This window comes from Mchenga conophoros, linkage group LG11 (assembly GCF_057382185.1).
Source record: "Mchenga conophoros isolate Kocher_MC1m ecotype Shallow Benthic linkage group LG11, M_conophoros_male_GT1.1, whole genome shotgun sequence".
Taxonomy (NCBI): domain Eukaryota; kingdom Metazoa; phylum Chordata; class Actinopteri; order Cichliformes; family Cichlidae; genus Mchenga; species Mchenga conophoros.
Window position 1 is genome coordinate 5,852,717 of NC_140536.1, and position 27,856 is coordinate 5,880,572.

Below are 27,856 nucleotides of genomic sequence, written 5' to 3' on the forward strand. Positions count from 1 at the left end.
AACAGTGTACATCACTGTCACAACAGTGTTTATTTTCATTCAAAGGCTTTATGATTTTTCCTATAATAGTGGGCCGGTCTCTAGTCAAAATGCCCGGGACGATTTTTTTGTCCCAGTCCAGCCCTGTATGCAGCTCATCTTCAGTCTGGTGTTGCCTACATCTTCCTATTCAGAAGGCAGAATTTCCAAGTTCTGAGTACAATCGAAAGCACCACGACTGCAGTTTTTGTGTTGGATGTAAAAAGCAGGCTAGGATAGAATCAGGCGTGGGATTTCTCTCGTGGAAATGTGCACATTATTTTTTCCTTTCTATTGGTAGGTGGCACAGTGCACTTGTGGCAAGTAAGGAAGCTAGAAGACTGGCAATCTTGATGGGTATCCATTTATGGAAGCAACACATTAACAAGAGAATTCTGAGTAAAATCAAAGTTACTTTCCCTAGTAACTAGTTACTCTGAAAGTAACGAGTAACTTGAAGTAACTGAGTTACTTTTAATAGAAGTAACTAGTAATGTAACTAAGTTACTAATTTAAAGTAACTTACCCAACACTGCTGTTCACTGAAGTGTGGGATCATGTTGAAAGAATGAGTGCAGAACAAAAGACAGCCAGCATCCAGAGAAGAGCTTGTAATGTCATTCAATGAGCCTAAAGTTATCAAAGTATTCCTGAAGAATACTTCAACAAATGACAAGAAAGCTTGTCTAAGAGAGTTCATGCTGTGTTGAAGAATAAATGTGCTCAAAGCAAGGGTTGACTTTCAAGCTTGTTAGAATTGCAATGAAATGTAGGGTGGCCCAAGACTTTTGCAAAGTCCAAAAGTTGTAAAGTAGATTACGATCCATAGTCTAAATAGTTTTGTGTGTAACATGGCAAGAAAATATACACATACACAACAGTGTAGATGATAGTGATAATAGCAAACTGTTCCAAAGCTGGTAGGTAACACGATACTATTGGTAATAAGTCACAAGTTAATAGTTATTTACTGTTTAACAATGAAATGACATTCCTTAAAAACTTGTTAGTAACTCGTACATTTACACTTTGTGTTTTGCTGTATTCTAATGTACAGCATTGTGCAGAGACATGTGGTGGATGTGTCCTAGCAGGAAGTAGTAGGGAGGAACCCTGGTGTTGTGAAAAAGCCGTGCGTGACACTTCAGCGGCCTGATTCACAACACCAGCTGACCCTCCCCACCCATCAGTGCTGTAGTAGCTAATGGAAGCTAATCTTCAGTGACAGGACCAAGTCAAACTGTCAACCAGTATTTTTGAAGCTTTTTTGTTCATCACACTGTGGAGCCATTAAAACCATTTATTTGCATGAGAAGCTGGTTGACTGAGAATACTCACCTTTCCTCTCCACTCTTGCTATACAACTAACTGCAGCAGCAGCAGATGGTGATTAACTAACAAACACTGAAAGGAGAGCGGAGAGCACTTTGCACACAGTAAACAGTCTCCACCGGGGGGCACCTAACATCTCTCCTTCTTGCCCCCACACTTTGAGGACGATGATCTGATGCTGGCAGCTTGCACACACCACGACTTAACCTGGAGATAATGAGGCAGAAACAGGAACATTAATTTCATGCTGGAGGATTAGCTTTCAATGCAAATGTAGTGTTTGAGAATTAAAGTTGAATAAGCAGGTTGTGACCCAAGGACAGCCTTAAACATCACACAGGACTCAGCTACATAAACACATCTTTAGCCAAAAGTGTGTGACTGCAAAGTGAAATGCTAAGCAGGGTCCTTGGATGTAACAGTGCTCTATTTATTGCCTATTTTTAAAGTGCTTTGGAATTGAGGTTAGGGCCATGATGGAGCTGAGAATAACTTTGGTTTCACAGCGGCAAGCCTTAATCCACCTTGAAGCGGCCCGCTGTGTACCAAAGCTCAGAGTAATGTCACTGTAAAGTAGGTTTACAGGAAAATGATCTGCATGCAGGGCTTCAGTATAACAGGGCATGTTTGGAAAATCAGTTTCCTGGTATGTCTGTATGTTGGAATTGTTAACAGAATTGTGTACAGGCTTTGTGCAATTGTGCAATGGCCAGGTCCTAAAGAGTCATGACGTTTAAGAGCCAGGAGCAAAATAGAGTTAGAAAGAATTTGTCAGTCTATGAAATATGAAGAATGCCATCCAATTTGTGTCCTGATACTTTGGTATCAAAATCCAAAACATAAAAATATTACTGTTAATCAAAGTTCAGCCATTCGGGCATCAAAGGGAAAAACCTGAACTCCTGACCACTAAAATGTGGGTGTTTGGTGAGTCTGTCATGCTGTGCCAGGCTCTTTTGTTCCTCTTTTATAACTGTGTGCTTGATTCTTCTTATTTATGGCAGCAGCTAGTCAGATCTGGGATGTGTCATGTGCAGTATTTATATTTCTGTTATTAATGGGATGCCTTTAGTCAGCTCTCCCACAGAGCTCTGTTAAAAATCCAAATGCTTGCCATCTTAAACGGCACTTGGGCACTTTGGCAGTTACCCAAAATATTTCGCCCAAGTAGGCACTTCACCCCAATCTAACCCTTCTGGGACAGACAGGGACCCAGAGGCTTCATACTGTGGAAGGAAGTATCTGTCCTCATGATGGTGTTCACTCAATTAAACTGTGTGTCTTGTTTTATCTGTCAACTTGAGAGAATTTCTTGTTTAAAAAGTGCTCTGATTGTCTTGTTGCTACATTAACTGAAGTGTATCAGTTTATTGTGCTAACATAAACGTGAATTCTTAAAATCATTGTTTCCCCCTATACTGTCATTTAAACCTCTGGCTGTCCTAACAGACAGGTTGCCTTTATTCCTGGAGCGGACTAACATTTATAACAAGATGTGAGCTAAATGAAATCTTTACGGCACCTAAGACCTGATCAAAACCTCCACATTTCCTGGTACTATAAACTTTTACAAAATACTGTACCAAAGTTTTAAATTCACGCTCAAAGCGTCATTGTAAAAAATGTTTTGGTTATTACTTTAATTACGTGTTGGACATGCATTAAATAAACAAATATCAATTTTACAAATACTATGTGTTTCATTGTTTAGAAAATTTGTTTCTCTGTTTAGGAATAAATATCAAGTTTTCTTTGTTATGATAATTATAGCTGTTCAGAAATGTCTGTTTTTGTATTCTAATTGTTATATATTTAAAAGGTAATAATTTGTTACTGTAATGCATGTAAAAAAAAAAGTCATAATAAAATAATGTGGCAAAATAATAACAAAGTATAGAACATGCTGTTGTATTATAATGTATTATATTAGCCTAGGTCACCATCAGTGTGTGGTAACTGTAGACCTGGGCACTGCATCTATATTGTATATTTATCCATATTGTAATTCTAATAGAACAATGTGATTTATTGAGGATGGTCAAATCTGATCTTTTCCTGGGCCACCCATGTTGGCATAAATCATATTTTGGTCTGGGGGTGGGGGCACCTAACTCCACCAGTTTGGGCCCTGCTGACTGGGGCTGACTACACTGGGCTGTTTGACGTAACAGATTTTCCTGGCAACCTGACTGTGTCGCCCCCTTTAGGCCAAACTCTGCACCCTCACAGCGGGCGACCTCACAGGATGAATTTGCACCCTGCTGTTCTGAGGTGCTGTGCTGGACAGCAGTCGAGAGGGACAGTTTACAATACCATGGGAGGTGTGCAGGAGGTGTTGTGAAACTGTAGCCTCTGACCACTCCATTAATCACAGGTTTGTCCTTTTGCCTGACTAATCCAGGACGGGTCAGGCCTGCACTAATTCTTCCACAAGCGGCCATGTCACACTGAACATAATATCCCAGCATTTTTTCTAATCCCTTTTTATCAGGTCTGCTGGCCTTTCTGGTCAATCTAATTGTGACAAAGCACACATAAGGGCTTTTGTGCCAAAAGAAAGTTCTTTTAAGGTTTCAATTAAACGCCTCGGCCAGCCCAGCGGAAGCCTCTTGGCTCAACGCCAGTGTCCTTCAGACAAAGAATGTCACTGCGCATAATGGATAGAAACACTTGAGTGAGGAAGGAGGAAAAGAAGTGGAAAATGTGGGGGGATTTTTTTGTCTTTTCAGAGGGAAGGAACACAAAGATTTAAGTAACAATCAAAACTAGCCTGAGGGATTAGGAGCCGGAGAACGCTGTGTGTGTGTGTGCGTGTGGAAATAGAGGGGGAAGCTCAGTCACAGTTCAGTCACAAAACGCTATTGGAGGAAAAGCAGTTTAGATCTAGCATTTCAGTTTGAAGATTTTGGGCAATGACTTTTTTAAAAGCTTCCATTGATTTCTGTTTTGTTTTATGTTCCAGCAAGTCTGAAAACCTTTCATATTTTACCACAGCTCACAGGATCTTTCCTTTTCCTTTAAAACATCCAAGTGCATGACTCCAGAACTCTTTCCTTCTCTGACTGTCCAGAATGATTTTAAGCTTTACCACCCAACTCTCTCAGCAGCCTTTACATCACCAGTTCATTTGGACCGAGTCACACATACGACTGCACAGAGCTTGTGAAAAAGTGGATCGCAGTGCACTTTGTCAGAAAAGGCTCATATGTATTTGTCCGTACACATCAGTGTGTGTACAGTTGCAGAGACTTCAGTGCCAATGCTGTTAGTGTGTGTACAGAGGCAGAAAGTGAGGGTGGTGGAGGTTTCCCTGTAGTGAATGATCCAGTGTTAAACCAATACTTCGTTGTAATATTAGGAACTTCTAATATTTTGACATCTGCTAAGAATTGAAACAACAGATGCATTAAGAGAGCAGCAAACAGAGCTGCCACTCAGCCTCTTTTCTGGTTCCTCTCAAAGGTCACTTGCTCTAATGCAGTGGTTCCCAAACTTTTTTTGCAAGGCCCCCCTTTGTTTTACAAGAACACACACGCACTCACGCACAAACACATCCTCCAACCACACACACCATGTTTTGCTCCATTGCGGTTTATTTCACACCTCAAACATTTAGTAAACAAGCAAATACAAGTAATCTGCAATAACTTACAGGTAGTAAGAAAATAAACTACTAACTCTTTTACGCTACGTCCACACCTACACGGGTATTTCTGAAAACGCAGCTGTTTCGTCCACACATAAACGGCGTTTCGAATCACTGAAAACTGAGATTTTTTAAAACTCCTTTTATGTATGGACGAGGAATACAGGGTTCATCACTCAACGTCAAAGGTATGTGTCTGTTTGCACGCTGCGCGCCACGTTATTCTTTACATGAGATGAATTGCAGAATGGCAGATAGAGACAAAATACTGTTACTGTTAATCTGATTATCTTCAGGTTTTACACGCTTACATATACACGCAGTTACTGTCCCTCCGTTTAGAAAGGCAGAGGCGTCACGATGTGATTATTTTACGTGTAGTTGTTTTTTTCCTGTGTAAATAATATTCAACATTGCTATCAATACATTTTTCAAAAAATGCCTCTCTGTGCAAAATGGGTTTAAAAACATAAACAGCTGTGGGATCCTGTTTGTCCGTGATTTAGACAGGGGCAACAAATCATGGCAGGATCAGCCTGATATTATTTGTATCCCACTGTAACTTTGCTGTATAAAGAGCTAACATCTCCAAAATGTCAGGAGTAGTTAGTCATTATAAGAAGTGTTTGTGAACTAAAAATCAAGAATGTGGGATACTGTTTGTCCGTGATTTGGAGAGCCCAGCGCATGCTCCCGACGAAGGAAAGACCAATTATGCAGGGGAGACCTACCTTGGCACTTGTGCAGGTGAAAACATATTTAGCTATGCTTCATCTCCTGCTCTGCGTTTGTCTGGGCGCAAGCTTGCTTTTTTGGGTTTTTTTTCCCTACTCATATGTTTATCATTGCTTTATTTAATTCTTGAATATTAAATGTTCAGACCTTCTTAATCATTTTGACTTTCATGTCTTATTACGTTTTGCTGGGGGCTTGATGGTTAGAATGGGAACATTTCTTTAACAGTTTTCTTTACTTTACATATCTAATATGCAAAGTAAAGATATCTAAACAGCTTTAGTTTTATATATCTAATATTTTTTCTTCACATTATTTATTAAGCTTTTCTATCATGGCTTTTGTGGCAGCACACTATGCCTCCACCTGGTGTAAAATTTGCTAATCACTGGAGTCTTAAAAAAATGTCTGTTTATGACAACAATGCCAAGGTAATTTACTGGTTAAGACAGGTTAAGACCTTAAATATCTGAGCTATAACTCTAGTGATGAAACAATTAGAACCCCTGGAAATGGTGGGAAGGAAAAACTCCCCTTAAACAGGAAGAAACCGCCACCAGAACAAGGCTCACGACGGGTTGCCTTCTGCCACGATCTGTTGGGGGTGATGGGAGGAAGGACAGGACAAAGACACGTTATGTAAAAGAGCCAGAGACTACTGATAACTAATGATTAACTGCACGTGTATAGACACGTAGTGAATGAAGAAGAAACACTCAGTGCATCATGGGAAGCCCCAGCAGCCTAGGCCTATTGCAACGTACACCGTAAAAAAAAAAAAATCCTAAAAAAACGTAATATTCCGGCAGCTGATGCGCCAAAATAATACCAGAAAATAACAGAAAATAACTTTCCCATGAAAATACGGTTATTTTCAGTAATGACAAAACAGTTTGTTGCCCTAACTTTACATGGGATTTAGGGCAACAAACTGTATGGGATTTTGCCTTTTTCAAGTGCTTTTAAACATTAAATTAGGAACAATTTAATGTGATTAAACAATGAAATTACTAATAAACAATGCGGCAATATGAATAATAATACTTAAATGTACAGAAATATACAGTTAACAGTTGGTTTAAATAATAATGGATTGCATTCATATAGCGCTTTATGAGACCCTCAAAGCGCTTTACAATTCCACTTTATAATTCCCCTCTGGCCATCACCAGTAGGTGGTAGGTGAAGTGTCTTGCCCAAGGACACAACGACCGAGAGTGTCCGAGCCGGGGCTCGAACCGGCGAACTCCCAACTCTTGAACCACGCTCGCCCTAAATAGCAATAATTATTATTATTATTTGATGTAAAAAACGTTTATACAAATCATTTTATATATTTTTCCATAGCATTGAATTTAACAGTTCAATCTTTCAAATAACGGACAAATATTTATGAAATTATGATACATTTGTGAATCTATTTTAACAATCTAAATATGCATATGTACAGACTGATACATTTAAAAAACAAGAATATTATGTTTTATTACATTTACAGTGATTTTACGTTAATTTACATTTGAAATGTAAAATCACAGTCTATTTATGTGAATTTAATGATATTCTAGAAGAACAGTACAAAACTGTAAAATACACAGTAAAATACTTTTATATTACAATTTTTTTACAGTGTATCTCTCTCTGTATCAAGCCTCAGCTGTCTGCCTGAGGTGGTCACTGACTGCACTGAGTACAGGACAAAACCCTCTTGGTGCCTCTCTTCTGCAAGGCTGGCAGTTCAGTGCCAGCCCACAATGCAATACTACTGACTGACATCCTACTAATAAATCTCCTAGTGGCTGTGTTATTTAAGCTCCCTCAGTCTGTCCACTGCTACAGCAGGTGTTTGCATACCACTTTGCAACCCAGCTCCTCCCTTTCTGCTGCACCTGACTTAATCAGAATAATTAAGGACAGTCCTGTTGTGTGCTGGGGTCTATCTGCTGCACTCTCTGCCTTATGCTTTCCATGGAAGGATGGGGGCAGGGGTCCCAGAATAGAAATAACAACCTGCCTTTGACAGATGGGTGGTCCTGACTGAACTTAAATTTAGGGAAAGATTTCCCATTGTCTAATAGGACAATTAAAGATAAGATAAGATAACTCTTTATTGTCATTGCACAGTCATACATAGTACAGTAGTACAATGAAATTGGAAAAACTGTCCTACGTCGGCACTACATATAACACGACACGATATGACACATCACAACGTAACAAACAACACAACACAGTATATTAACTTAGTATAAAAAAGAAGAATAAGTGTATGTGTATTGCACACTGTTATTATTGCACATTAATTATTATTGCACCTTGTTATAAATATAAATATTATTGTTATCGTTTTAAACATTGTTACCTCCCCCTAAAAAGTCCAGGGAGGTATCCAGTCAGGTCAGCTATTTACATTGATCAGGGCTATTGCCCTGTTGTAAAAGCTGTCCTTGAGTCTATTTGTTCGGGACCTCAGCAGCCTGAACCTCCTGCCAGACGGCAGCAGCTTAAACACCCGGTGTCCTGGGTGTGTGCAGTCCCGTAGGATGCTGCGTGCCCTCTTGAGACAGCGAGTGCTGTACAGGTCCTAAGCTTTGGTTATTAAAAATACCGCGTAGGTTCATGTTATCATCAAAGTTGTTATTAAAGGTTTGGGCTTAACTCTTTCCCCTGTAAACACAAGACAACAGAGACAACAACTGTGTATCTTTAATAACGAGTTGTGACACCTTCGTATGTATTAGTTAAGATGTGGTTTGACAACCATCAGAACAGTTTGCAGGTTAGCTGCAAAGGCAGAAAGCACCCTCACTAACCCCAGTACCACTCAGTTGAGAAAAGAGCTTCAAGTGATACTTCTGATAGTCTTTGAAGAGGTAGAGTCCAAGCCTTCCCCACCTCCTTCCTTCTTCCCTCAGCTCCTGTAAGAGACGTCTATCCTTCATGCTGCTTTTAGACAGCTGTGCTTACGCTGCATTACGCAGAGCAGAGTGTGGGGAAGACAGAAGATGGAGAGGAGAAACAGAGTGCCTGCTGGATAAAAGCAAGCTTTTTGTTTCCTAATGGATCCTTGCCCATTTTATTCAGATCAGTCATGCAGGCAGTGGCTGACATTGGCATCATTGATTTAACATCATTCATTTCAGAAGGAGGAGGAGGAGGAGAACGAGGAGCTGAAGGTAGCTGACACTTGTGAGAAATGAGGAGAGCAGCAGGAATTCTGCATTAACCCAGTCATTCATTAAGTCGCATTCTTTTTTATAAATATGTCAGTTTAAAGCATAACCAGAATCTTTTGATTCCAGCGTACCGCCATTAAAGGCCTGTTCATTGCTCAAGCAGATGTTTTCCTATTTTAAGATTTAACTGTGAATCAAATCCATTATTCAACTTTAGTGACAGGATGAGAGTGTAGAAACAAAACAGTTTCTCAGCTATGAATTCAAAAAAATTACCAGAAAAAAAACACAAAAGGAATTTACAAACAAGCTCGTTCACCCTCATCACGGCCGACTGAATGACAGTGAGAAATCTGTAATCTGGTTTGTGAGAAGACAGAGAGGCTAGGCGATCGGCACGCAGCCAGACTGAGTCCGGTATTTTCAGCCTCAGAATAAACTCCAGTCTTATCACAGGCGGAGCAGCTGGCTGCCGAGCAGGACAGGTGACGGAGACAGATACTGACAGCAGCCCGACCTGCCAATCTAACGTCTTTCCAGATTCCCAGAGCGAGGAGGGAAACGTGGAGGTGAACTCCACTGCTGCTTGAAAGGAGCTGCACAGTTAAAGTTGCAGTCTTCTCATGAGTCACAGAAAAATGTAGCTGATCTACAGATTGAGCTGCATTTACAGCTTAGGAAATGCAAAATGTGACTTCCTGACATGCGTCATCTAATAGGATCGAGGAATTTGGAACAATCCCCGGGCTGAGTGACTGGTACCGCATGTTCAAAATGTAGTGACAGAGCCTGATCTCAGAGGAAATTCCTTTTGATACTCACCAAAAATATGTTTTTGTCACTATGATGTTGTAGAGTTTGACACCAGAGGGCTGTTTCCACATCTTCATCTGCTGAAGAAGGGAACATTCCTCTGTGCTCACCTCAACTCCGAGCTTGACACGTGGATCTGCAAGCAGGATTTTGTGACATCGCAGCTAATTTTACAACATTCATGCTCCAGAATTTGGGGAAGGTAATTCAGCTTTTATTCACAAATGTATCTGCAGGGACTCTTGGGGAAAAAAAACCCCAGGCATTAAGCAAAACTTTATATTGTTTTTTAGCCTCTCCCAGTGGATGTGTCTGTTTCCTGACGGTTCATTTTCAGCATCCTTATCTAGTCTTTTCTGTTCATTTAAACTATGTTTCAGTGCTGCAGATCATCAGCACAAAGGAGCTCTTAACATTGATGTGGGAAACACCTGGAAAGAGCATTAATGTAAATGCTCTGAAAAACACGAACTGAACTTTTTGATATTTGTTTTTCCTCGAGTCAGAATCAGTTTTCAAGGTCAGAAAGGTTTCATTACTTTATGTTTAACTAATTAGAAAAAAGTGACCATTTAAAACCATAAAGAATTAAACTCTGAATGTTGCACTTAAGGCATCACAAAGACTACACAAAGCATAAACACACACTCTTGATAATTCCATCAAAACTGCCACTCACACGACAAACGTGACAACCTAATGCGGTGACTGGAATTAGAAGAGGTGAATCCCCATAGAGGGGTAACTTGTGTTTGCATCCACCTGTCAGCTTTGTTTAAAACAGTCAGTTAAACATAAGAAAGCTGTTTTATGGAGCAGAATTAGCTATACATGCTAAAATTTAAGCAGCTGTTTGGTTTTAATACTTACCTAACCCTTCATTTTCTCTCCAAAGTAAATGTGGCAGTATCGCCAGGTCATATCAGGACAGTGGCAGAGCTTCAGGAAGATTCATTAACACCTATCAACAGCAAACTGTCTCTTTCTGTGCTCGTAGATCTGGTCTAAACTTGAACTGCAAATGCAAATGAAACATAGGAATGAAATTTCCTATGTTTTCCCATCCCCCAGTAGTTTTCTTTGACTTTGCATAAAAATCTGGACTTTCTTGTCAAAGAAGGCAACTTTTAGTGCTTAATTAGTTCATAAAATCTTGCAATGTGTGCCAGCCCTGAAGCAGGGTCCCCACGGCAGACCAACAACAGTCTGCTCATTAGAGAAAGCCATTGGTCTGTGTCTGTTGCTCTGCATGGGCTGCTATCAAAGTCTCTGTGGTTTAGAGGATGCTACAGGAACACACATGCTCAAATGTAGGTACATGTGCACAGCACTCTGAAAACTCTGAGATTTTTTTCTTTGTGCCTACAAATCCCAAGAAAAGAACCAAAACCAACTAACAAATATGTCTTTTTCCATTTTGTGCCAGAGAGCTCACAAAAACATGTCAAATCTTTAGTTTTTAAATTTGTACACCACATTATATTTATATTAATGCCTTTTAATGAATGAATGAATGTCTTTATTCGAGCAACCAAATAATAAAGTTATTGTAATGTACAATTACACACACACACACACAAAAAAAAACAAGTTTAGCTCGAAAAGGAGTGGGATGAAGACAAGCTTTTTAACTCCCACCCCTGCAATCTTATCTGAGTTTTAAATTTTGTAGTTGCGCAGTACATTTACCATCTCTAAAAAAATTAATTTAACTGATGTGGATATCATACTGATTGTTCTGTCAGTTCAAGTGTAATTTACAGAGCTACACTGGAGGAGGACACTATTTTGGTTTAAGTTAGGAAAATAGCTCAGCAACAGGGCTGTTTCTATGCAGCATAGCACAAAGAGATTAAGATAATGCAAAAGACCTGGAATATTTTACTATTTTAACACTGGAAACAAAATAAAAATGGAATTATACTGGATAATAAGATGTGAAATATATATGCTTCAACAGAATTAATTATATAAGATGAAATGCAAACAGTTCCAAATTCTGCAAATTATAAGCATACTGTGGACTTAAATAAATATAGTGTTCTAAAATGTTTACATATATATTTATTATTATTATTTAGGGCGATCGCGGCTCAAGAGTTGGCAGTTCGCCTTGTAATCAGAAGGTTGCCGGTTCAAGCCCTGGATTGGACACTCTAGGTCGTTGTGTCCTTGGGCAAGACACTTCACCTGCTATCTACTGGTGATGGCCAGAGAGGAATTATAAAGTGGAATTGTAAAGCGCTTTGAGGGTCTCATAAAGCGCTATATGAATGCAATCCATTATTATTTAAACCAACTGTTAACTGTATATTTCTGTACATTTAAGTATTATTATTCATATTGCCACATTCATTGACCTTGTTTATAGGTAATTTCATTGTTTAATCACATTAAATTGTTCCTAATTTAATGTTTAAAAGCAATTGAAAAAGGCAAAATTCCATGTAAAGTTAGGGCAACAAACTGTATTGTCATTACTGAAAATAACCGTATTTTCATGCAAGTTATTTTCTGTTATTTTATGGTATTATTTTGGCGCCTGAGCTGTTACTGTTTTTTTAGGATTTTTTTTTACGGTGTAGCTGACTGTAAACGGCAGTATTAGCTTTATTTAACTGGAAAAATCTGGTATGTTGTTATCTTTTCTTGAGCTTTGCTGCTTTAATGTTTTGACATGTCACCTATATTAGTGCCTTTTTGGTAGGATCAGCAACCTTTAATCTAAACCCTGCTGCATCCTGTTTAATGAAATTAATTTTAAAGCATCTTATGGGTGTGGAAATGGAACCGGACTTTGTATTTATATACTGCTCTAGTCTTAGCGTCCACTTAAAAGTCTGTAGGCTGTACAGAACTTTACTGCACATCCTGATTTAGAATCACCAGTTAGCCTAATGTGGATGTCTTTGGGATGTGGGAGGAAGCTGGACTACCTGAGGGACTCCCACCTTTTGCCTTAAGAGGACAGCGCTAACCAGTGTTTACTGTCACTCTCATCCCTCTCCCTGCTGTTTTTCTTTTCCTTTTTAGGAACCGTGTGTCAGCACTCTGACAGAGAACACCAACTATACCGCCATCTGTGCCTGCAAGTAAGAGGCACAATGCAACAAAGTGGTGTGTCACGGTGTCGCAAGGAGAGGCCATGGAGCCACTGATAATTTCATGATGGGGGAGCTATTGTGTTGAAGCTGCAGAGAGGGGGAGAAAAGAGAGAGGGACTCTGGGCTGGACACTTCGCAGGCGTGGCACCACAGCAGCAGCAGCAGAGGCTCTGAAGCAGCTGGCATCCACAATTAGAAAGACGGGAACAGAAAGAGACAGGAAGGAAGCTATGAGACAGAGGTGAAGAAAGGGAGGGTGAGGGAAGGTTAGGAGGGATAGAAAGGAATGGAAGACAAGCACTCTTGTCACACACACATGTGAGAAATGTTCACATCTGGTTCTCTCCTCTCTGTGTACAGAGCACCAAATTGAGTTGTCATCTGCAAGAGCCTGTGGTAGCGAATCACAGATTAAATTGTTGCTTTCCCTAATTAGCTCCAGTGTGAACTCTAAGGCCCAGCATCCCAGAATGTGTGTCACTTTTATAATCCTTCCCGCAGAGCAATTTAAAATGGGAGGTAACTACCTTTAGGCTGCACCGTGGCTGGAGTCATTTCCAGGCCACATTAAATGATAAGATCTGTAATAAGGCTGAAATATAGCTTAGCTGATTGAGCCAGGTGAAGGAGACAGCTTTTGTCATATTAATCCTAATGTGAAAATGATGGAAGAAAAATGAAGTCAGGGATGAAAATGATTAATCGTGCAAGGAGCTGGATGTGCCAGTTGTGTAACAAAAAAGAGAAAGGAAAAGAAAAAAAATACATTCAAGCATTTAAGCAATTATGTAATTTGTTCCATGCTTCGAAGAGTGCAAATGCAAATTGAATACAGTGACTCACAGCCACGAAGCAGGTGCAGACGAGCAGAGGCAGGATTATCTGATTGAATCCAACCCAGAACTCAAAACTAATTAAAACATTCTCAGACACAAGAGCATTATCTCCTGGTCTTTATGAGCAAGTTTGTTGTGTGTTTAGTGTCGATTTTTCAAGCAAAGGAAGAACTTTCAGGGATAAGAGTGAAAGTGTGGGATTATTCGGAGGAGAGAAAAGGTTGCTATGGCGTTCCTCAAGAGCTGTGCAGACAGTTTGCTTTATCCCTCTAGTTAACTGAGTAGGATGTCTGCCAAACTCCCCAGGGATCTGTGTGTGTGAGAGAGAGAAAGAAAACAGAGCTAGAGGAAGGAGAGTAGTTCCAGTGGGGCATGATTTGCTGAATGGACTGACAGGCAGACTTTATGAAAGTGGTCTGTCACAGCGGACACACAGCTACGCCAGAGGAGCGCTTGACGTGAAGCTCAGCCGGCTGGCAGAAACCATTTTCGTAGTATACATGTTAGAACTGACCAACACTGCATTATGTAGCTCACACTGTGTAAAGAACCAGAGCCTATTCATCATATTTTGTCACTGTAGACATCAGTGTGTGTTGACAGAAGAGAATTTAACTGGATTTATGTCTGCCAGCAGGTACAAGTAATAAACTACTCCACCACAAGTGAAAGTAGCAGAATATATCAAAATTCTAAAAAGTAAAAGACGTCAGCGTGCAGTAAGGCAGTTGATGTCTGGTTTAATGCTTTTGGAGCAAGGCAAAACCGACTTGCTCCAAAAACACTGGAGCAAGTAGATTATAATATGTGTGCCTGTGAATCATTACAAATAGAACATGCGATAAAAAGTTGTTTTAATGTGAGAAAATATTATTTAAAAAATAAAAATAATAAAAATACAAGGTTATTATTTATCTTTATTCTTTAAAGATGCTTTGCTGGACATAAATTAGTCAGCACTTAGTATGGCCATCATACACCCCAACCACCTCCTACTGACTGTGATGAACTTTATGAATATGTTGCTTCATTCATTCATGAAAAAAATTCTCCAAAAACCCATTTAGTTAGTAATTACATTTCTTATCACAGAGTAATTGAAAAACAGTTTATCCATATATGAAAATAAATGAGCACCCACTCATTTTTATAGACATGTTAGGAAATAATGGTCCTTTGTTACTGTGTCACTATGTCTTTTTTGTATATATATAAAACACAATTTATAAGACCTTAGCATAAAAATAAGAGACTCTAATTAAAATAACTGCCTTTGTATCATCGTCTTTGGAAAAATATGGATAATTCCGAATGTTAGAGTCGCCTTTAAAATAGCTGCCTTGATGCATTTCAGCTGAATCATGGAAGTTTCCAGGACGAGGAGTCGTCCTGCTGCCACCTCACACTATCAGCCACAGTGGCCTCCTAATCAGCAGTGGAACCAGCCCGACTGAACAAACAGGCAGTTTTATACAGAGGCCTCCTCTGTATAAAACTGCCTGTTTGCAGAGTGTGACCTTGACCTGACTGCCAACCAGAGTAACCAGTGGAAACCACAAAAAAGCAAATGCTTTTCATTGATTTATGGAGCTATACTTGTTAAATGTAATTTATTTTATTCAATTAAAATACAAAATATATATATATATATTAATAAAAATAAAATATAATAAAAATATTATTATTCAATTTGGACCCATGATTAGGTGCAATTAAATTCCGACATGGGTGGAACAGCATTGTTTTTTTCTTTTCTCACACACAGTTTGGTTACAAGGTGTCACTGCAACTATTACATCTGAAAAGGAGAAACTTGAAGTATAAATTTATTGCAATCAACTGAGTGCAATCAAAGCCAAATGAAAGTGACCTTCATGTTCACACGGCTGAAGCAAACAGGCAGTAAACAGACTCATTTGCAGTAATTCCTACCTCTCAGCTGATTTCAGGTAGTGTGGAAAAGCTTCTGCTCTCCAAATAAAGGCTGACGTCCGGCCTGTGGGAGGAAAGCAAATGTCAGAGTAATTAATTTGTTTTCCTTTAAGAATAATAATAGAGGGCCAGTGGTGTGTGTTAAACAGGCTGGACTGGGACTCCTCACACATATAGAATCTTTGTATTAATTAACTGTAATAAATCACATAAGCATGGTCAGCGACTGCACACAGGCATATGATGCATGTGCTTTGCATCTGTGTGTACATATACATGCACCTCCCTGTTGACCATGTCTGTCCCAAGCAGCGCTGCGGCGCTGAGGTCCGTTTTGTGTTGATAGCAGTCTCGTTAATCATGCACACGCACAGCCTGCAGCTCCATACCTATGATTATCAGCATCAATTGGCTCAGAGAAAAAGCAACTGCCGTCTTTGGACCAATGGAGGCAGAGGTTGTTGGGGTGTAACAGAGTGGATGGTTATTGATTTAAGTGTGAGAGGAGACTAAATGGAATCTGAATATTTTTCCTCAGAGATGAGACAGTTATTGGTGGTGCTGGGTGTGTCAGCAAGACACAGTCCCCAAAAGGATGGATTCAGTTTTGCACTCAGGATATAATAACTTCATATTAATTAAGAGTCTATAATAATTAAACAGCTTGATCACAAAATTCCCTGCAAATATGTTTTTGTACTCTTATTCAATTCTGTTGATTTTATTGTATGCATTAGATTCTAAACCAGTCTTGCAAAAGCGGTAAAACATCACTTTGATTACACTGAAAAGTTCCAAAATAATACACCTCATCTGGTTGTTTTTTTTGTTTGAATTAATTATTATTATAATTTTTAATATAACAAAAGTTGTGCTGTCATAGCAGATTACAAAGGGCTAAAATATATTTACCACAACATGGAATTAAAGATGGTAAAAAATATCATCAATTCAATTCAATTCAACCTTATTTATACAGCGCAAAATCACAACAGCAGTCGCCTCAAGGTGCTTAATAATGTAAGGTAGACCCTACAATAAAAAATATTGTGTAAAAAATTTGAATTTTTCCACGATTTCTTCATAACAGGTATCTGAAAGGTGATTACCTGCTTCTGTGACAGGGTGCAGCTGCAGACTGTCATGATATCAAATTTCCACAGCATGATTATTGCATTCAAAATGACTCACAATAATGATTTCCTTAAAATGGCAGTAGAAAATGTAATTACTATATATACACTTATACTGTGTAAAACTCATCTTTAATATGTGTTTGTCAATTTTTTGGCAAATTAATTTACTCAGAACTGTACGGAGGTGGAAAAAGACAATAACTGTGCAAAAGCTATAGAATAATTACATAACTATTTACAATTTTATCAAGTATTAATATTTCATTTTTAACAACAAACTAATCTGAAAATGTTGCTTGGAAGGAAGAAGCGTCTAAATAGAATTTTAAATTTTAAGCTTCACATTATGAAGTGAAAAGACTGTATGGTGGATAATCTTTACATTATGGAGCTACTAAAATATAAATTCTTATGTTAAATGATAAATACGATTCACTTTTTCATGCTTACATCATGTCATGTTGTACTGGATGCCACTGATGCAGGGATTTATTTCTTTTTTATCTTTATTGTGTTTTATGCATATTCTGTTTATGTCATTCAAAATCCTATGCAACAGAGTTATTCATTCAGGGTGAATAATAATAATGAACTATAACAATAACAATAAATAACAAAAGTCATTAATGTAGTTTATCGTTGTTTGTAAGCACATTAAAAAGTGACTGTTTGCTATTATTCTTGTGTATGTTTGGAAATAGGCTGCAATCACAAAAATCGATTACCAGCATTAACAAAATGGATATATTGGATATATTATGCAAATAACATTCATATACATAATCACCTATTAGGCTTCCATACATTGCGCTTTAATTAATTCGGCTTACAAATGCATGAATGAGGCCCATTTTGCTCGTTGTCAGCTCAAAGGCATATGCAGATCATCTGACTGATCACACAAACTGATATTAGTATTTGTAAAAAAAAAAAAAAAAGAAGAAGAAGAACCAAGAAGCTGTTTAAACCATTTATAATTATCAACAACTCTTAAATCCATGGTTAGGTTAATGCATCCATGTGGATAATGTTGCTTTTATCTGACTTTGCTAACAGTGTTGTTTGTATTTTAGGCAAACCGAGCCTTTAATTCCTTTAAAGCCTGAACTGTATCAGTCAGTGAAATATAATGAGGCGTCATATGGCGCACTCAGGGGCGCGTTATGTTCACATGTATCTCTGTTACCATCGGAGTGAATGCTGTACTTTGTGCTACAATAGTCCCTCACCTCCTCTACAAAAAAACCAGGATATGGAATCAGGGCAGCCTAAAAAAGAGATGGGAATAGAAAAGATGAGCACAGAGGCTCCAGGGTCTGGTCAAAATTACCTCGGTCTGCTCCTCAAATGAAAGCAAATGTGTCCTCAAAGCCCCGCTAAAAGCGTCAGACGGAGGCTGCTGGAGACGCACTCACACAAGGCAAAAACATTTTGAGCACTGATTAACAAACTCGGGACTCACGTATGTCCGTGTATGAGAAAAGGGTCACTTTTGCTCTTTCCTGGAGGTGATTCGAACTGTGTGAGAATCTGAAGGTTTCGACACAAACCACAGCATCTGAAGAGAAATGACGTGCAAGGACGTTCACATCTTTTAAAGCCTCCCCTCCGAGTGGCCTATCAAAGCTCTCTGATTTCAAGTTTCTGTTGGGATCAAGAGGCTTTTGAGACAGCTGCACACGCTGAGGAAGGAAGCGGCACCTGGTTCACCCATCCTCGCTCTCACACCTCCTGCCTACACACCGGGCTCCTAGGAATGGCCCAAAACCAGCAAACCAAAAAAAGAGAGACTCAGTAAGACCACACAAGCATAAATCCTCTTTTTCTCACAAGCCTGCACACACACACACACACACACACACACACACACACTCACGTATCCTGTGATAAAACCCACTGGCAAACTCTGTCACTCAATTAATGTCTCGTTTTATCTGGTTTTAACATACCTGCCATCCTCAGCTGGAATTAAAGCCTCACCTCTTTCTCCCCCCTCTCTCCCCTCCCCTTCATGCACACACTTTCTCTCTCTCTCTCTCTTTAACTCTCTCTCTCTCTAAGTAGCTGCACACAGTGTGCAGGATTAAGCACTGTGGTAATAACTTCCATATTGAAAAAAAAATGCAGGGTTGGGCTTCCTCACGTTCACAAAGACTTCTTAGAAACAGAAATGCCTTACACTTTGTATATACCCACAGACTTCGTGTCCTCTGTGGGTTTTATTCTGGTTTTATTGTGGAGAAACTCCAGCTGCGTTTTATGTTTCAAGTTTGGTTTTTTGGTGTTTTTTTTTTAAAGGATTCCAAGGGGGGCTGATGCCGTGAACTATCTTGTACAGTGTTTTCCCACAGTGTTTTGCAGTTCAAATGGCGGATTGGAAAGTGCTGACATTCTGGTGGCAGATACTGCTCTCTTGCCCGCCAGCGCCATAAATCCCCTGTTGCGAGGAGTGTGGTGTGAAATCCATTTAGCACAGATTCCTGCAGAAAGCTTGTCATCTCATTGAAAAGATCCCCCCTGAAATATGGAAAGAAGCCTTAACTACAAAACAGAAAAAAAGTAGGATGTTCTTTTACTGCCACAAAATCAGCCCCACCACAACCCTCGAGACCGAACCTTTGTTTCTTCTTCAGTGTAATACACAAAAAGAAAAGCTGGTAGTAAACAAAGATGGCTGCCGCGTCTCTGTCATGGTGGCGTTAATCTTTCATAAAGTCTGTATGCAGTATGCAGCCGCCCCCTTGTGCGCGGCACAGTAGCACTAACAGGTGTAAGTAAAGCTTTAACATTTCATTTACTACAGCACTTCTGCTCCCGTGCCCCGACAATGCAACAACCTATGGCTGATTTCATCAGACATGCACGCTGGTGCAACAATCACTTTCATGCCGGGTTATCACTGAATGCCCCTCCATCGTTCAGGCACCATATGGAGGCAAAATGCTGCTCTTACTCACGATCAATATGCATCAAACCTTTAAAAAAAATCCTTCCCACAACAGACACTCTGGCTTCAGTTCTGAATACAAAACTGGAAGACGAAAAAAAAAACATTGATCGCTGAGAACTGTACAGTCAGTGTAATGATTCATGTAGGGTCTCTGCGAGGATGCCAGTGACAGTCGACTCGCATCACCTCAGGACAGGAATGGTCTCAGAGCGAGCTGATGTGCTCTGTAGAGTCAATAGCTCCTCTTTTGTCTGAGGGGAGACAAAGGTCTCTTGCAGCTTCTCTTGGAAGCAGCTTCATTATTAGTGCATTTTATAATGTCAGAGAAGAAGAGTGCAGACGTGTGGAAAGAGAAATGCAACCAGAAGCATTGTTTGATTATAGAGGCAACCTCCAGCATCAGCACGTTGTTTAGTTTGAGCCAATCAGAAGTGGTCCTGATGAGAGTGTCTGACTCTGTGTGTGTGGAGGGGTGTACTCTCCATTGCTATTTCAGGTCTGAATGTCTTTGTGTGCAGCTATATGTCAAACAAAGGGCCGCTATGCCTGCCCCCCACCCCCACCCCGCCAGCCAGTGGGGGTGGGGGGCAGAGATGTAGTATGTGGGTGTGTGTGCATGTGTGTGAGATTTTGGAGTGGAGGGGGGTGTGCTGTCTGCGGGGAGCAACCAGGCGTGTGAAATTACTCCACACTGCCTGTCTCTTTCCTCTTCCTCCTGACGCCTTTGTGCTCTGTTTCTTTTCTTTCCACTGTCCTTTTCCTTCATCTCATTCACGCTCGCCTCATCTCCACGACCCCTCTACCTTTCACCCTCTACTCCCTTCTAATTCTCCCACCTCCCGCCATGCTTCCTCTTCCTGTCTGTGCCTCAGATGTCATTCCACTACACAGCCAGGAGCTAATATTAGCCCGCAACAAATGATTATGGAAAGTTTACCGCCCATTACAGCTCCTTTGATGGGAGACAGTCTTTGATATGGAAATGCCACCACTGCCACCATGTACGATGCACACATATGCACTGCATTTGTGTGCTTCTGTGTGTGTGTGTGTGTGTGTGTGTGTGTATGTGTGTCAGACAGAGCGAGACAAGCGTGGGAAGACAATGAAAAATGGAAGGTGTATCCTCGGGGAACCCTGTCGTAAACCGTTTGGAGAAATTGGGACTGAGGGTAAACTGTCTCAGAGGGTTTGTCGCAGCCCACAGCTAATATACGCACACATGAAACTGACACATGACAAATGGTAGGTGTGGATGATGGAGTTACTGTGAGCCAATAATCTCTTTAATATGTTCAATCCCGCTTAGACACACTAAGTACCTAAGTGCTCAAAGTGGAGAGGCAGGCAACGTGAACAAAGAAAGATGAGCATACAGTTAAGACATGTTAGGGTGATAGATAGGAGTCAAATATCTTCCAGGTGTATAGAGAGAATATGAAAATTAATTTCAAAACATTCTTAAAGTCCGTAGACTGAAGGAGTCCACCAAGATAAAGAAAAATGGCTTACCTTTCAGTTCCACAGCCACATGTGAGAGTCCATCACCCTCACACACACACATGCACACACACAGTCATCATGCATGTGCTCCCACGCGCTCATACACACTGTGTGCAGGGAGGGAGAGACGAGAACCCATCATTGTTCTCATAACCCCTCCCACACGGCTGCGTAGCTCTGTCTGGATGGATACATGTAGGAGTAGCACTCTCCCACACACACACACACACACACTTTCTCACAGTGTCTAGTAAAAAAGAAACACGCAGCATCAACAATCTATCTTCTTGTACCCTACCCTTACTCTAGGAATTCCAACACACACACACACACTTTCTCCACTCTATATGCTTACAGCACACAAAGACTCCCACTCACACACCATGTGATCATGTGATGCGTGTGATGCACAATGCTTGTGAGAGCATGTGGTATATTTCCACAGTTACTTTGTCTACATTGCGCACATTTCCTTTTTGCAGCCTGCTGTGATACAGCAATGTAGGATGTGTGTTTTCCTCGCACGTACACACTGTGTAACATGTGACTACATAAGCGCGTATTTGTGTGTTATCCACTAAAGGCATTATGGGTGAGGATAAACAAACACACACCCTTACAAGCCCTTGTTTGGCGAGGCCACTTGGGCGAGGAAACTGCTCTCATGTCCGTTCTATTAGTCCTGAGGGGCAGTAAAGCTACCTGTACTTACCCCCACTGCATTATTGATGGATGTAATGGTGCCATTACAAGGATAGTTACAAGGATAGGAAGCTGCTGATGTTTTAACACAGGGCTAATGAGGAAGCGTTAAGGAATTAAAGTCCACTGGGCCAACTTTGGCATTTTAAAGGGAGAGGAGCAGGAAGCAGAGTGGAGTGTTTTCACAGAGAATGAGGGTTACTAAAACAATGGTGGTCCAAGCGCTAACACAGCTCAGCTATTTTCTAGGCCTTTATAAAAAAGATAGACAGCTAATTAATGTTCTAAGATATGGCAGTTTGGTGTGATAGTACTGGTCTGAGCCGAGCCACTGTGGTTTATATCCTGCTGACCGAGGCGTTTGAGTCCAGCCAAGTCGTCAACTTAGCCGTCTGTATTTTTTGAATGTGCAGACATGGGGTGTAAATCTTATAGACGTAAATCTTAAAAACAGCAGACGGCTACCTTTTAGCAAAGTGGTTGTGTGTGACAAAAAGCCGAGCTGGCTTCCTGTTCTGATCTGCATACCGGCTGCATTTGTAGCAGGCAGCACTGCTGTGGAAACAAGACAGGTTGTGAGGGTCAGGATTTTATCCAAGCAACATTTACAATCTGTCTTACTAATTAGAAAAACACACACACACACATGCAAGAAAAGACACTCTGCTCTCCCATGAACACACCATACTGTGTTGATCCAGCACCAAAGTGCATTATGTTTTTTTTTTCATGGCTTTTATTTAAAATAAATCAGAACACACCTGCTGAAGTTTGTAAATTGTATTTTTGCTTTGGCTTGATTTCTTTTTTTTTAATTATAAGATGAAATTAATTTACTTCCTATCTGATAAGCCTTTGTACTTTCCTCAGCAGCTTTGTTAAACAAGTTTTCAAATGAAGTGTAATTAAATAAAATAAAAGGGTGCAAATGAAGTCACATTTGTAATTATTAACTCTGCAGTGAAAGTGAAATTTAGACAATTTTGCAACATGTCTGCAAGTACAGATGTGTTGAAACACCCATTTAAAAAAAACTCTAATTGGATTTGTGGATAAGTGTCTTTGTTATCGACTCTGTGTTGGAGAACAAAGGATTTCAGCAACGTGCACGAATACACGTGCATTCTCAAGTAAGCGTTGTCTGATGTGCCTTCTACTCTGTTAACTGTACAGAACTTACACCTACCTGTTGGTAATTTTCACTACTTTTTCTTGCAGGTATTTTCTGCAAATAATGGAAACATTAAGAATGAATGAACATTTTTACTATTTTAAAAAGGCTTACATTTCATATCCATATTTTCTGTATATTTTAGCGTTACTTACTATTTCTTTTTAGGTCAAGCTTGTTATATACATTTGAAATAACAAATACGTATTAGTAGGAATTGGGTTTATGGTAAAGAAACAAAAACAAAACAAAACTATGGACAAGGATGTGAATGGGAATGAAGTGGAGTAGAGGAGTTGCCATTTTCACAAAGTTCACTTAGTGCAGCTTATATATGATAATTATTGCTCGCTCTACTACAGATACAAATGTTAGTTTGTTCTCAAGGAAACTTGACCCATGTGTACCATTGTCCGTTTTTTATAACCAAGATAGATTTGAAAAATCTATATAATTGTAATTGTCCTTCTACTAACTAGTAGGTACTCTTTCACTTAACATACATATATTACCTTTTTGTTAAAGATCACATGCAGGTGAAATCCAGTGAGCAGTGAGATTTCATCAGTATATCATATATATATAATATATATATATATATTATATATATCATAATGTGTTTTCACCTGTAGAGAGCAGTGCAGAAGCACTTGTCTACTGTCTGGGATTTAATGTGAACACAATGAGATCTGACTTTGGAGCCATGAAGAGTTAAAGTTTGTCACACAGACATTTCACCTGCAGGCGTTTATATGTAATGTGTAAAAATGTTTTAAATGAATAGTATTTATTAACATCAGAAAACTTTACTGTATTTACTGTTAAATGTCAGGAACTTCTTTGATAGACTGAAAAACATTATAAATATATTACAGCCTTTAATTGCAACCATAATCAAGCAGCGCTTTAAAATAATGTATGAGTATGTGAGAGCTTCTTTGATGGTCTGCATTTTCTCAGCTTCAATGCGATCCCGGTGGAAGATATGACTCTTTATAGTACACTGTGTTCTATTACACATGCCCTTCCACCACTCCATGTCATTCTCTGAAAATGCTTTTAATAAAACTAACAAAGCTAAAGGAAAAGAAAAAGGATGCAGACAAATTTCGAGAGGATTAAACACATCGGAGTGGCACAAAGGCGTTCAGTCAGTGCATGCCACACCCAAGGTCCCTCACTCAAGCACAGTATATGGATACCCACTCCTTTTCCTTCAGAGGCCATCTCACTGACACACACAAACACACACACACACACACACAGCAGCAGGGTCAGTGGCCAGTCTCAGTGAAATACAAGTTTCCCCGTGTATGATGACACCGCTGTATTCTCTGAGATGGCCTGGCCACCGAGGCTGCCGCCTCACAGCCTCTTGACAAGAGAGCACAAGGATGACCAAACAGTCAGCGAGACAAGCAGACTGAATTTCAGAATCAGAATCAGAATCAGAATCAGAAAGGGTTTTATCGCCAAATGTTGAGCAGGTTTACAACATTAGGAAATTGCTGCGGTGCTTCAGTGCAAACATACTGTCATAAAAATATAAAAATAAGAATAAGAATTAAAAGTGCTAAGTGGATAGATATATACATGAATTAGTGCAGATCGGATCAAATAAAACATACAAAACTAATCAGATTTTTTTAAATATAAATGCTTAGTATGGATTAATTTTTTATTGGATTTTATAATAGAAATGCAACGTTTTTAAACCAGCTTGGAGCTCCGCTCTGGTTCCAAACACCTGTCACGACAAAGCAGGGAAACAATAGGAATTAATGAGAAATATTCAAACGTTTTCCAATAAGTGTTTGTGTGATTCACAGAAGAGTGGAGGGGTTTTGCAGTACACCGCTGCATACAGCAACTGCTCCGTGTATTTCAGATATTCAAATTATCTCTCGCTTGTGCTCGCTGGCATGTGAGAGCACAGAGGCTTCATGGCATAAAAGCTGGCCAAATATACAAACTCATAAGCTATCAGTATCAATGCTTTGGGCAATTATTAACACATAAAAGAAGCTTTTAGATACATGGGGGGATGGGGATGTAAACTGATCGTACTATGATAGAGTATGAAAAAGAAAACAGGATAAGAGAAAAAATATGTTTTTGCGCGTGTGATATCAGCTTAGATAAACGGAACCTGTGGGGGAGGATGAGGCAGGGTGGGCTGGTGCCACATGTACAGTACCTGCCCTATCTTGGCATAGTAATGAGCTACCCAGCTCTGTGTACTCCTCTCTGTGCCATTCAATGCAAATAAGGAGATCCCAAGCCCACGAACACGATCATTTAAACATCTTTGAGATATTTTACTTCACCAGAATTGACACTCAGCTCAGTTTAACACTTAGACCCCCGGAGAGCAGTCATTTTGATGAAAAGACCTTGCGGGGTTTTTAAAAAAAACATTTTTGTTTAAAACAGCTTTCTGAATGCATCTCTGCATGTGCAGCTCTGAGCATGTGCAAGGCTGAATTTATCTGTGGATTAATGAATGAAGCACATGGTGTCAGAGCTGCATTGATACTCTGTCAATATCAACACAAGCTGCAAGCTTGTTTCCAGAGCTTAGACAAAAAACCACTGACCCCGCCTTGTCTCTCCAGTCCTGCCATGTTAACACCTGTTTCTTTTACTCTTGGTGAATAAATAATAAACATTAAGTATTAAGACTTTCAGAGATACTAAACCAAGTAGCAATGTGAATGCTTACATTGTGAATAATGAAAAAAGAAAACTGCTCCAGGTAGAAAACAATCATAATGATCTCACTAGACCAGGTGAGCCTCGTCCACAGGGTCCCCACCCACTCAACTTCATCATAAGCACATGCACAGTCTCCATGACAACCACTTACCATGACGCCTCCCCCCCCCATCCCCTTTCACCATGACGACCTCTGCCACCCAGCTGTCCTCCCGAGGCCTGTAACTGAGCTAATATGGCTGCTGCTGCGGAGCGCCCAGCGACACTGAGAGCACCAGCCCTCTCCTCCTCCTTTCCTGTAATTCCTCCACCCCAGGGGGTTAAAGCAACTCAATCCAAGGAGTCATTCAGACAATAAAACCCACTCTACCCTTCAGTTCCACTGGGTTTAGTGACCCATTGCCTGCTAGCATAGGAATCAATTTGATGTCCAGTGCTGCTAACTATCAGCCTAACAACTCCTTAGAACTGGCAAGCCTCTCTCACATGAAAAACTCTACCCATGATTACTCTCCCATCCAGAAAAATTTCTAAATGGCTTCTGTAACCTGGTTTGGGTCTTGCTTATTTTGAAACTGAGCTCAAATGACAGGTTGATTGTGTGCTACAGGAATGTGTAAGTGCACTACAACTACAATCCAAACACACACACACACAGCTTTTTAAAGCATCTCTTTGTGTCGGGGGGTTGCATAATGATTCCATGACAGCCTGTCAGACATCATATGAAATTGATTCCATGCAGCCAAAGCTCCCCTCACTCTCTCTACACCATTGTCCCCTGATGACTCCGCTCTTGATCAATCCTATTATGTGATAACATGCTACAGTATCCTAACAAAGACAAAGAAAAGTAGGTTAGAAGCAGGTTAGAAGCTTTATCGCTAAACGCGCGATAAAGCTTCTAACCTGCAGGGCTGGCCACATTAGGAGAATGTTCCTACCGACTGGAAAACCGTTTAACCTGACTGGAACAGCATTTAAGACTTTGTTGAAAGATTGTCAAGTGTCCACTAGGTATGAAATGTAGCCTTTAGGCCTTTCCGAAAGGGGAGCATATCCATACACTGAGATGCTGTAGTGTGTAAACGCCTGAGTGAAAGTGTGTGTGTGTGTGTGTGCGTGCGTGCGTGTAGAGCGGTGGATATCGAATGCATGCATGTGCAGCAGAGTAGTGTGTGACTTACCCCTGGCTGTCCCTGAGGGCTGAACATGCTCTGACAATGCTGACGCTTCTCAGCGTCCCACTCCTCCGACAGCTTTCATCTACAGTATGTTCGCTATCACTCAAAACTCCCTCCTCTGCTTCCTGAACACTCTTTTTTGTTTCTATAGTGTTTATCTTCCCGTGCTATATCTTCATACTTCCTGCCTCTTTTTCTACTACGTTCCTCTTCTTTCTTCTCATCTTTCTCTTACTCTCTTACTTTCCATTTGGAAACTCTTTATTCACTTTCTCACTCACTTTCTTCTTTACTCATCTCCTTCTTTTTTCCTCCCGCTCTTCTTCTCCTCCTCTCTGTCGCCCTCATCAGTGCTCCAGGAGCTTGGTATCGCTTGTCTCTCGGCTGGCACAGAGAACAGGCAGACACATGGGAGGGCTGTTTTGTAATCCAGCAGGTCATACCACCCTGGCACAGGAAAAGGGGGGGGGGGGGGCTGATGGGATGCACAGAGGGAGGGGAGGGGTGAGGGAGGACTTAGAAGGCCTATACTACTACCTTCCAACCTATACCTTTTCTGCATCCCTCCGTCTGCGAGCTGATGGTCTCTCCCTTTTTTTTCCCATCGACGCCGAGGTCTCGCCTCACTACATCCTCTCTGCGAGTTTGAGGTTTTAAGAAGGAGATGAAGGAAGGAAAGAAGGAAGGAAAGAAGGATGAGGGAGAATGGGAGTGGAAGGGAGTGTGGGAATGAAAGGAGGGATGAAAAGGAAGAGGAAAAGATACTGATGAATAGAGGAAAGGAATGGGAGAGGGATGCCTCGAAGGGTTGTAGACTGAATCAATGATGCCTCTTCAGGAGATATTTTTTAAGTATAGGAATCAAATGTGTGATAAAACGGGAACAAGGAGAGCAGTCATGAT

General features: G+C 40.3%; 1 long non-coding RNA gene across 1 annotated transcript; it reads right to left on the reverse strand.

The window, feature by feature from the left end:
* Window positions 1–1,195: 1,195 nt before the first annotated feature.
* On the reverse strand, window positions 1,196–27,378 carry LOC146563483 (uncharacterized). The gene is made up of 3 exons (XR_014894327.1): window positions 26,957–27,378; window positions 15,593–15,656; window positions 1,196–1,557 (listed from the first exon to the last, which is right to left on the reverse strand). It is a non-coding gene; the product is annotated as an uncharacterized LOC146563483 (long non-coding RNA).
* Window positions 27,379–27,856: the final 478 nt, after the last annotated feature.